A 12,360-nucleotide genomic window follows, 5' to 3' on the forward strand; every position below is an offset into this window, starting at 1 on the left:
GAGCGCGCAGGGCCCCGGGGGCGGCCCCGGGAGCGGGGCCCGGCGGAACGCGGCGCTCAGCCCCGCGCGGGGCGGAGCTCCCGCCGCCCCGGAGCGCTCCGGGAGCCGCGTCCTCACCGGGAACCGAGCGCGAACGGGGCCGCGGCCTCCCGGGAGCCGTGCCGGACCCTCCGCCTCTCTCCCTCAGGGAGAGCAGTCCCCGGTGTCCCTAGCCCTTCGCGGGTCCCCGGTGTCCCTCCAGCCCCACTGCCAGGTCCCCGCTGGTGTTCCCGACCCACCGTCTCTGCCGGGGGGTGTCCGTGTGGGGGGGGGGTGTGTTTACCCAGGGGCTGCCTGTTCATTCCACGTGTCCCCCGTTTCCACGCAGACCCGCTCCCTCTCCCACTGCCGCGATGCCAGACCTAAGAATAGGCTCTGGGATGCGCTCGCGGGTGACTTGGCAAAGTCATTGCAAACTCGCGTGGGGCTCGGAGATGACTGAAGCAGTGCCTGTGCCCAGTCCCTCGGCACTGCTGGGATGCCAGGACGAGGCAGGCGGGCTCGGGTGTGCGTCCGGATGGGGTTACCAGTGTGGATTGTTCGGGGGGAGAACGGGAGAGGCCGGTGTGTGCTGGCGCTGCAGTGTGCTCGGGGCCTGAGGCTGCCCTCCGGGGCTGGCAGGGTGTTGATGGCAAAGACAACCAGCTCCCGGTGTCGGGAGTGCTGTGCGGTGCTGTCTGTCTACTCCAGTCCCTGCTCTCGTGGTCAGATTGCGTTAAATGGTTTTGACTTTTCAGTCTTAAACCCGGCTCTCCAGACAGGGATTGTATTACAGAATCCATCCTTTCTGGGCAGCAGAACAGCAATGGATGGAGAGGGTGGCATTTCTCCCTCACCTGCACGGGTTTGTGGTCTGTGTACGTGTGGAGGAATCAGATGCGAGGTCCCTGCCAGTTCTGGCATCCTGTTCCAGCGTGGGGACACACAGACAGGCACGTTCCTCTGGGGTGTTACACAAACGCTCTGGTCCAGGCTGCCGGTGCTCTATGTGAAAGCAGCGATGATCCTGGGCTCCCGGGGGGCCTGGGGGAGCTGGGAAGCAAATCCAGCAAGCACGGGCCCAGTGAGGGCTCTCATCTCCCTCACTGCCTCGTGTGCTGAGGCAGGAGGGCTGCCCCAGTCCTGCTGGGAGCATCAGCAGGCAGTCCAGCTCCCGGGAACAGGATTTGGCACAATCTGCCATAAATCTCGTGGTGGAAGAACACAGCGTGCTGAACTCCTCTTTCCTTGGCAGAGAGAGGGAGCTGATAAATTGTTGACCCTTTACAAGGTTTGGTGAATTATTGCAGTAAAATCCCAACTCCTGCCTACGCAGCCTGGAGCCAGTGGCGACGTGGCAGCTCTGCCCATGCCTGGGGGGGAGGGGTCTTGCCCATCCGTGTGGAGGGGGACACAGCCAGGGGCCCAGAGCAGCAAATCCTGCTGTTCTCCAGCTGGATGGGGAGCAGGATCAGACCCTGCAGAGACAGATTGCTGTGCTCCATCTGCTGCTCTTTCAGTTCATGCGTCCAAGAAAAAACCATTTTCACATGATTTGCACCCATCGGGTGCTTGGCTGGTGGCTCTGGGTGCTCTGCACTGGTGAAGCCATTTAGATCACCAGAGAGGAGGTGTGAAAGCCTCTCCTCTGCTCTCGGCATCCGCTCGCACCCACCCACCGGCGCAGAGCAGAGCAGGCAGCAGAGGCACGTCCCTGCACAGGGACCTGTGCCAGGAGGCTCCGGGCAGCCTGTGCCGGAGCAGTGGCATCCTGGGAACGTGGGCACCAACAGGGGCATTTATTTGTACCCTGGAATGATGCAGTGGGCAAACAGGGGGGGTGTGGGCAGCTGCGTGCAGAGAGGGCAGCGCTGCCTGTGCTGCCCATGCAGGCCCAGCCCCTGGCTCTGGGGATGGCAGGGGCACAGCTGAACACTTGGGAGATCCAGGATTTCTAAATATATTTGGGGCATCCTCTATAGGCTGTGATGAGACCAGCAAACCCTGCCCGAGGCTGCAGTGCGAGGAGCAGAAATGCAGCTGCGGGTGCTGAGCTTCGGGCTCCTCTGCAGCCCCAAGGTTTGCGCCCTCTCTTCTCTTCTTCCAGGCGTTGGGGCACTCCCGGGGTGGCTGTCACAGCCCCACAGCAAGGACAGAGATCCCTCTGGCTCTGTGGTGACCACGGCACCACGGGAGGCTGTTTCCAGAGGATCAGGTGTGTCCGGCAGGAAGGAAAACCGAGCGTGAACTCGGTGAGGGCTGCAACAAGTGCGTGGTGAGCTCTCGCGGCAGCACCCCGAGCAACGAGATAACAGCACAGAGCCAGGCTGCCGGCGCAGATAACAGGAATGGGGCTTGTCTGATGGACAGCTAACAAAGGCCATGGCAAATGGCTCCTCTTCCTTCTCTCCTCCTTGGCAGAAAGGATGAGGAGAGACTGGATCGGGAGTAAATGAAATTAGGGCTCTCTCAGCCCTCTGCTTCTCTGGTATTTTTTGCCATTATGAATATACAAAGATGCCATTTCAAGCACAGTTTCGTAGATGTCACGGTGTCGCAGACATTTCCTTCTGTACATTTTTAACTTCTCCTTCACTGAGGAATCTGGTACCAGGATTTAGGGCCGAGGAGCCAGGCTGCGCCGAGTCAGCTGAATGTGCTCCCTTGGCATCCAGAACGGCAGCAGAGATCTTGGAACAGCAAAGCATGTAAAAAGGGAAGCGTGTGAGCCATCCCTTGGAAGTCAGGTGGTGCTGAATTTGGAAGTTTAATGGATAGTAAGCCATGCATGAGGCAGAGGGCCGTCAGGGCATTGCTGGACAGGTAATGTGGGCATCAAAATGGGCTGGTGTGAGCATGGCCCATCCTGCCAACAGGCAGGGGTGTTCCCTGGGTATTCCAGGTCAGTGCTGAGCACTGGGGTGCTTTGTTATCCCATTTTGTACAGAGAGTTGTTTTTTAAATGAAATGGGCTTTGTCTGATTAAATAACACACAGCTCTTGATGTAGACTACAAGCAGCCTCAGAAATCTGTATTTTCTGTCCTCTGTCACTGCGATGAGCGCGGCTGCTTCCAGTGGGCTTTGGGAACAAAAAAACCGAAACCAGAGTAATCTTCTGTGAGCAATCCAAAAGTTATTTACTTGATGCGATTTTATTTTTCAAATATTTGAAAGTGGTTACTGAGCAGTAAAATAGGCTCCAAGGAAATCCTGTTACAAAACACAGGCTCTATTTTAATTAGCATGATGTGAGCGACACGGCTGGAACCGGGGCTGCCACCGAGTGCATCTTTCAGGAGCTCGGAGATGTCTGTAGGAAACACGGCATGAACACTGGCTTTCCAATTTTCCAGTCCATCAGGATGGATTTACACTCTTGTCAGGGGGATGAAATTGCTGGATTCGGCCGTGAGAGTTGTGTGTCTTTAACCACTTGGTTTGCCAGGCACAGGGTGCTCTGGAAGGTGGGGATGTGCCTGTCCCTGCTCTGGTCCCAGTCACAGGAGGGGCAGGAGGACACCTGCACCCCAAAAGCGCCCAGCCCTCTGCCCCTGTCAGGGCTTGAGGGGGATCAACACCAGGATGAGCCACTGGGGACCAAGGGCAGCACCCAGCCATGCCCCTTCTGGTGGGGCAGAATGTGGGGCCAAAGCCAACGTTGCCAGCAGAAACCTCGGGCTGCGGCTGGTGCAGGGCTGGCAGCGGGGAAGGGGACCTGCCATCCCTCAGCTGGTGAACCCCAAAGCAGAGGGCAAAGGGCAGAGTGAGGAAGGCTCGTGGGGCGAGAGAGGGTTTGGCATCGCTCTGGCTCAGGCTGCTGCCCTTCAGCTGCTGCGTCCCACAGCTCTCCGGAGCCCTTCCCAAAAGGACCTGCTTCGTGAGATGGCTTTTCCTGCCGCTGCACAAGTGAGTGCTGCTGGATTGATGGGATGCAGGGAGCAGATCCACCCGGTGCAGGTGCCTCAGCTGCTTGCCCTGCAGCCCCGACGCAGTGTCAGGGAACTCAGGCTGCAGGAACCAGGAGGAAGGGAAGGAGAAGGGCTCTGCAGCAGGAGCCCTTCCTGCCGAGGTGCTCGGGGAGGGAAGGTGTCCTTCATTCCAGGGGACAGGCTGCCAGCTCCTGGCTGTCTGTCTCCTTTCACAGCTTGTTAACCGACAAGTTGTTAAGGATGTTCTTGCTCTGTCCCGTGGGGCCAGTCCTGCTCTATGCACATCCTGCTCTATCCACATCCTGCTCTACCCACGGATAAAAATACCTGCACAATGGAAACGGCAGCCAGAGAGAGGAGTGAGAATCTGCGAGAGGAGCAGCCCTGCAGACACCAAGGTCACTGAAGGAGGAGGAGGAGGAGGTGCTGCAGGTGTGTGTGGTGCAGCCCAGGGTAAGGCAGCTCAGCTCCTGCAGCTTGTGGGGATCCACGGGGAAGCAGAGATCCACCTGCAGTCCATGGAGTCCAGTGCTGGAGCAGGATCCTGGCAGGATTTGTGTATCCATGCAGAGAGGAGCCCACACTGGAGCAGGTTTGCTGGCAGGACTCATGACCCCATGGAAGGGATCCAGGCTGGAGCATTCTATTCCTGAAGGACTGACCCTGTGGAAGGGACTCTCATTGAAGTCCATGGAAGACTGCAGCCTGTGGGAAGGACTCAGTTTGGGAAGTTCATGGAGGAATGCCTCCTGTGGGAGTGATGGAGCGGCTTTGGTGGGCACCCAGCATCAACCCAGCACACCCACAGGGTCAGCTGTGCTGCTGGGAAGAGAGGGGGAGCAAATGGATCTCTGCTGCTCAGCTCTGTTATGTCTCAGACTTCATCCATAAGGATTTCATAAATCAGAGGAGAACCATGGAGCTGGGTGGCTGGAGGAGCCAATGGGAGCCTGGCACTGAAGGGGCAAACCTGGGAGCAAGGGAGGCTCACCTTCCTTTCCGGAGAGGGACGTGCTGTGGGTTTCCAGCAGAGCCCGTGGCGTTGGCTCAGAACCAAGTGCAAGTGTTGGTTATCTCTGACTTGGATCTACATCCATGGTTCCTGTGGTTGGGGGATGCTTGGGCAGCCACAGTCAGTGCCAGGACCCCCAAAAAACCAGGGGATGTCAGGGAGGAGCTTCCAGGAGCTGTAAAAGTGGAGGCTGTGGCTGGCAGGGAGCATTCCTCTGGCACTTTTGAGAAGACATCATTCCTGCCCCAGTGTCTTTGTTGGATGGCACAGATGGGGATAAGGAGCCCTTTGAAGCGTGCTGCTGGGAGTTCGTGTCGCACTGCCACAGCAGCAGGAGCCACACGGAGCTCTAAATCAGGGAGCCAACCCCGTGTCCTGGTCCTGGGGAGCGAGCAGGGGCACCTGGATCCAGCCCCCCTGGGATGGGGACCCTTTGCTGCAGTGCTCTGCCCCGTGGTGGCTCAGGGCTGTGGGTACATGGAGGTAATGCTGTCCCCAGTCAGGGGGGGATGGTGTTCCCGGGGTGCTGTGGAGCTGATTTCCTCTCTGTTCCATCTTTTTGTTTGCTGGAGCTCCCGGCAGTGGTGCAGCTGCGGCTGGCCCGCTCCCAGAGTGCAGCCCCGACTCAGACATCTCTCTTTTATTCCTTTTTCCTCCTTTTCCTTTCTCTGGGAAGGGGCCAGAGCAGCAGCTGACCAGCCCCGAGCGCTGGCTGAGCCTGGAGCTTTCCTGATGTACAGCGAGGAGGCTCTGCCTGGATTCCCAGCTCTGCGTTGAGCTGAGAAAGGTCTGATTTGTCCAGACCTTTCTCCCTTTTCCTGGCCCGAGGAGCCCATGGACTGACTGCAGGAGGTGCTCAACCCCCAGAGAGCCCAGGAGGTCTGTGCCTGCTCCACAGGGGTGAGGACAAGGCGTTGGCACCTCAGGACAGATGGCTGCAGCAGGAAGGTGCAAGGAGACTTCATGAAAGCGCAATCCAAGCTGCTGGCAGTGCGGAGGGATCGGATGAGCAGCCTGGCCACTCAGCCCGGCTCCGAAGGCATCATTCCAAGTGCAAAGCTTTAGTCTAGGAAGGAAATTTGGTGCCAAATGCAAAGGCATCCAAAAAACTCGAGCACGACAGAAGGGATAACTGTGGGATGGATCCCAGAGCGGCGTCATCTGCTCGGCAAGGAGGATTCTCACGTCTCGGCCCGTCTCTCTGTCTTGCACACTGGGGGGAGGGGGGGGGATGTGCCAAAGCCAGGGGCTCAGGGGCCAGGAGCACCTCAGCGAGGGGACAAGAGTGGTCCCCAGGGCCTCCAGGGGACACTCAGTGATGTGCTCCAGCCCAAGGGCAAGGGAAGCACTGCGGGGACCTGGCACTGCCGTGGGGGGCTGGGGCACAGCAGGCAGGAGTGACCAGGCATGGAACAGCGTGGGGGAGTGAGGGAATGTTCTGGAAAGCGTTCATTGCGGGGCAATTTCAGAGCGAGTCGGAATGGCTGGGTATATTTAAAATTCAAGAGAGAATGTCCATCTGACGTTTTAGGGTGGATTAATGGAGCATGGCAACATTTAGTGGATGAGATGCTTCATCTCGGGTAGAGTGGTGGCTGGGGGACAGTACTGAGGACATCACTGCTGATGTCCCCTCTGCCACCCTGCATCTCTTCCATGATGATGGGGCTGCACAGGAACGGGGCTTGCATCTCCTGATGCTGATTTAAATGCAATTCCAGTAAAAAACCAGGCTATTCCTGACCGTCCTGAACTTCCATTTGCAAAGCTACCAAGTCCCTAAATTGACAGGCCACTCTGCTAAGAGCTCCCAGTGCTCCCAGTACACCAGCACATCCCCGCCCACCACAGGAGTCCTGCAGACGCAGCTTTGGCAAAGTCCTCTTGGACACATCCAGCGCCATCCTTGGAGAGCTCAGACTATTCCCAGCACTGTCAGGGTTAATCAGTTCTGGTGCAAAGGGGTCAGATCCTGGAGCAACACTGCCCAAAGCAGCTACCCACTGCAAAGGCACCCCAAAATCTGCTGCCCCAAGGCCAGGAAAGGCTCCTTTTGCAGGGCACACAGCCCCCACCAGACAATGTGTCTGCCTTCACTCCTTATCCATCCACATTATCCACGCAGCAGTTTTTAAATTGCTGCTGGACACTATATTTACATAAATATGTGAGCCAATGAGGTCTAAAACCCTGGTGAGCCTTAAATGGTGAATTAGGTTTTTGGAAAGAGGATTTTATCAATTTACTGCGAGTGCAAATCAACGGAACAGAATTTACAAACCCGTCAAAAAGCGAGGTGACAGTTTGGAATTAATCCTCTGCCCCAGGCACAGGATGTACCTCCACAAACATCTCCCAGCATAAATATATTTGAGAAATAGTGGAGGAAAACGTAACTCCTAATGCCTGAGCACGCTGGCGGCGGCGGCAGCGGGAGATGAATGGAGTTAATGTCATCGGGAAGGTGCTGCCGCCTCCTGCTTTATTTTTATCCAAGACTCAGTGCCCAGCCTGCGCTGAGATATTGCAGTTTGTCTTTGTGCCAGAATTTCCCCCGAAGAAAATCTCCCCGATAATCGCTCTTCCTCATCTCTTCCTTTTTAGAAAAAAAGAGAATAATTTAATTCAGTTCCTCCGCACCCCTCACTGCTTGGAGCAGCCCCGGAAGGCTTCGTGTCCTGGGGGGGATGAGCACCTGTGTCCCCTCTGGGTTGGATGCGGCTGGGGCACGGATTTGGGGCAATAACTGGCACCCTTGGGGCCATTTGGGCGCTGATGAGTGTCAGGGATGCCCTCAGGTAGAGGAGGATGCTCCTGGTGCCCCCGTCCTCTCCTGGGGGAAGCCGAGCTCTCTGGCACCTGCTGGGCCCCGGCGCTGCTCCTTCCTTAAGGACCGAACACAAACCCGTGTCCAAACCCAGCGCAGCATCCTAAAGACACAGAGATTCCCAATTCCTGCTTCTCCTGGGCGCTCGGTGCCCGGCTCCCACAGCAGGATCGGTGCAGTCGCCTGGCGAGGGACTGGGGCTGCTCTCCTGTCCCCTGAGGGGTTCAGAGCTGCCACGGAGATGAAATCAGTGAGGCAATAACAAGTAAAAGCCAAACTTCTCAAGCTTTCTAATCGCAACTAGAAAGGCTCCTTTTCAGCTTTTGTTTCCAGCTCACAGAGGAGCCCGTGGCTGCCAGCGGCGAGATGGCTGGCTTTGTTGTGGAGATGACTGTGAAGGACACAGGCTGTGTTCCCGTTTAGGAATGCATTGAGGCTTTCTTGGAATTCATTAGGAAAGGTAGGGAGGGAAGGGTGCAGCAAAACCAGAGCCCTTGTCGCTGCAGCCCGCTCCCCAGGGGGGAGAGCTTTTCAGTTTTTCCACTGCAAAACATCTAAATTCGGAATTACAACATCTAAATTCAAAAGCGGTTCCGTTTCTCTCTCCAGCGGGGCTCATCTGCAGCCTGCCGGGAAGGGGAAGGTGCCCGCCCCGCAGTTGTTCCCCAGCATCGCCGGGCTGTGGTCCCAGCAGGACCCCCACATCTCCCTCGCACCCATCTCATGTACCCAGAACAGCTCTGCATGGAATCCTGGAATGGTTTAGGTTGGAAGGCACCTTAAAGCCCATTTTTTTCCACCCCTGGCCATGGGCAGCGACACCTTCCACTATCCCAGGGTGCTCCAAGCCCCGTCCAACCCAGCCGGACCCAGGAGCGGCCACAGCCTCACCAGCCTCACAGGGAACAATTCCTTCCCAAATCCCATCCATCCCTGCCCTCTGGCAGTGGGAAGCCATTTCCCTGTGTCCTGTCACTCCATCCCTTGTCCCAAGTCCCTCTCCAGCTCTCCTGGAGCCCCTTTAGGTACTGAAAGGGGCTCTGAGCTCTCCTTGGAGCCTTCTCTTGTCCAGGTGAACGCCCCCAGCTCTCCCAGCCTGGCATGCACTGTCGGGATGCGGCACAGGGCGATTGTGACTCATTGTCCTCACGGGCACATTGTCACCCAAGGGCACAAACTGAATTGAGTCACACAAACATCATCTCCATCAGTGGCTCAGGTATCCGCTCAAGCTTCCATGGGGGCGGGCTGGATTTTTCCACGTTTCCACTCGGCGTGCACCGACCTGGCCTCAGGAGCAAAGTCTTGCTTAAATTATGCAGCGTTACATCTCGGATCCAAACACGAAGCCTGAGCAAGCAGCGGGGGCAGGAGCCTGCCCAGAGTCAGAGTCACATCAAACAGGGGGTCAGCTCTGAAAATTCCTCCCTCAGTCCCCCATCACCATCCCCAGCTACGGCCCAGAGCTTTCTATTGCAGAAAATATGTTACGAGTTTATGTTGACCTCCTGCTGCTCCCCCTGCTCCCAGGAAATCAGCTGGTGTGTTTATCCTGAGCCAATAGTGCCAGCCTGGGGCCTCCTGCCTCCATCCAGCTGCTGCTCCAGGCTCTGCTGCCCCTCTGGGGTCCCTGCCAAGCACCCGGGGCAGGATGCGACCGTCCCTGCAGGGCGGTGTCCAGGGAGGTGCTGAAGCTCGGGGTGGTTTGCCAGAGGCAGGTGGTGGCACAGCCCAGGAGCCCTTCAGCCCGATCCCTGAGCGTTCAGCATCGTGTGTCAGAAAGGCAGTGCTTAAACCCAGATTTATGTCTAGGATGTGCCTGTTTTAATCACAGTACACCGCTATCAAAAGGACATTAAAAATTACGATTACCCTCCAGGAACATAAACAATGGCAGCAGTGACAAACCCCTTATCCCAGGCGGGTGACACACGGCTTTGTGTAATTGCCCCATTCATTACCTGCTGGGCAGAAGAGCCAGGTCCTTTCTCTCCGTGTTTCCCCATCACCAGGGTGAAAAAAAAACATCAGCAGAAAACGGCCCCAGCCAGCAGCGGCAGGAGAGCAAAGAGCTGCCCAGGAGAGCAAAGAGCTGCCCGTGAGAAAGTGCAGTGCTCTGCTCCTCAAAGCACCCTCCTGAGGCAGAGCTGGGGATTCAGAGCAGCCTCCAGGGGTGGGATTCAAGGGCTTTCTCTAAACTCAACCCAGCTGTGGTTCATGAACAGCCAGCCCATCACTTCCATTCCGATTTTGATGTTCAGGGAATTTTTGGAAGTAGAGGAAGGTGACATTGCCTAGTGCCTTTCCATCAGCATCCTTGGAGCTGTTCCCAAGGTGAAGATGGTGGCAGCAATGCCCCATGGGCACAGGGGAAGGTGACATGTCCCCACCAGGGCAGGTGACACAGGTGGGACATTGCAGAGCAGGTCTCTCTGCTGGCCACCGAGTCCTCTTTGCTTGTTTATGATATGATTTTAGCCTTCTGTTCCTCAATTTTGGGGAATCCAGGGATTTCATGGGTGCTGCACTGGGCACAAAGAGGGGCCTGGGTGTCCCACAGCCTGTCAGAATCATTAGCTGGGCACAGCGGCCCTTGGCAAAGCGTTGTCCTCTCTGTTCCCATTGTTCTCGCACCCCCCCCCAAAGCCTATCATTATCCTTTCTGATAGAATTCAGATCAATCAAACAGAATAATAGAGCAGAGGTCAAGCAAGGCTGTTCCTTCCCCAGGGAACAAGGGGCTGCTTTCATCAGAAGTACCAGGGAGCCGGTTTAATTGTTCTAAATCAGAGAAATTATGAACGTGCCTGATAATTGTGTGTCCTGCGCTGGAGAGGGAGGAGAGCTTTTGGATGGGAGCTCCCACCATGCGTGGAGCAGCATAAATCAGCTTTTAATGGTGCCACCCATGCTGGACTGGGAGGAAACTCTGCCCTGTGCCTGCCCAGCTGGTGCCCACATGAATGTGGAGGGATGCAGGGGGATGTGGAGGTGGCTGCAGGAGGGGACCCAGCGGGGCTGGGCACTGCACCCAGCCCCAGGAGCGAAGCTGCTGCTCACCACGCAGGAGGACCCTGCTTCTCTCCTGACATACTGAGGGCTAATGAAAATATATTTGCTATCTGTATTAATTAAAATAAAGCGCAGCAGCTTGTCATGAGGCTCCGTGGGAGAAGCTGTACATGGGTTATCATCATCCAGCACAGCATCGTGCGGCGATGGAATTAGTTCTGCCAGGCCATCTTTAAAACACAAATCACTGATGGCTGATAGAGCTGACAATTAGTTATATAAAAACCCGTGTCACTGGGAACGAGGTGAGCGCTGAGCAACACCAGCAGCAGCCCAGGGATGGGCCCAGGGTGGGCTGGGTGGTCTCAGGGGCAGGGACATGAAGGGGGGCGAAGGCTGTGCCAGCCCCAAACTGCTTCTCTGCCCCCCAGAACGGCTCTGGTTTTAGTGAGAAAAATTTTTTTAAGAAGTTAAGAATTGATTTTCAGCCACATCTTGTTTGGGAAGAGGTTCCTTTCTGAAGGAGTGAGCCAGTGCAGGGGCACATCTGAGGGCTGGACACGGGGACATGCTGGGGGCTGCAATTCCCACATGGAGCTGCTGGCAGGATGTGCCAGTGGAGCTGCTCTGCTGCCACCCCCAAATTGGCCTGACATAATGCAGCAATGAAATGCAGGTTATTGCTTTTTTAGGAGGAAAAACCAAGGAATGGAGGGGGTGACAACCTGCACCAAGGCCAGGCTGGACGGGGCTTGGAGCAACCTGGTCTGTGGAAGGTGTCCCTGCCCATGGTATGGGGTGGAACTGGACGGATTTAAGGTCCCTCCAACCCAAACCATTCTGGACTCTGTGGTTGTCTGATCACATCTGGCACTACTCCAGGCTGTGGAAGAGCATTTGGGAGCCCAGTGTGCCCCATCTCTCAGCCATCCTGGGCAGTTCTGAGCCGTGCCAGGTCCCGCGGGGCCAGCAGAAAAGGGAGGGGGGCACTGTCCCCCAGTTCCTGCCAGCCTCAGTGCACAGCCCGTGCCTGTGATCGATGGGGGCCAATAACTGTAATAACCACAGCCATCAGTAACCCTCCCTTTCCCTGCCTTCCCGATTGCCAGCAGCGGGGCCCTTCCCGAGCTGTCAGGAATCATTAGGCACCGGAGCTGCATCATTTCAGAGCAGGCAACAGGGTCTTTTCAAGGGCACCAGGCAGCACCAGGCAGCCCTGGTTCCTGCACGGTTCCTACACGGCCTCAGTGAGGGGAGAGAATGCAAAGAAAATCATTGCCTGGGAAAAAAGGATTCTCCCTGCAACCTGATCCCAACGCCTGTCCCGACACGTTGTTCATGCAGGCAGAGCTGAGACTCCCCCAGGAACGAGAAATGAACAGGGGCTGGGAGGTGCAGGGGACTGAAGCACAGCCTGGGGCATGGGGAATGCCCAGATTGTCCCCTTCCCTCATCCTGAGCAGCTCCAGCTCCGCTGCCTGCACGGTGTGATCCCGGGGGCTGCATCCCCGTGGTGGGAACAGCCCGGAGGAGTCCATGGAGAGAGCAGAAAACACCGTG

The sequence above is a fragment of the Corvus brachyrhynchos genome, unplaced genomic scaffold, assembly GCF_000691975.1.
Source record: "Corvus brachyrhynchos isolate BGI_N302 unplaced genomic scaffold, ASM69197v1 scaffold114, whole genome shotgun sequence".
In the NCBI taxonomy this organism is placed as follows: Eukaryota; Metazoa; Chordata; class Aves; order Passeriformes; family Corvidae; genus Corvus; species Corvus brachyrhynchos.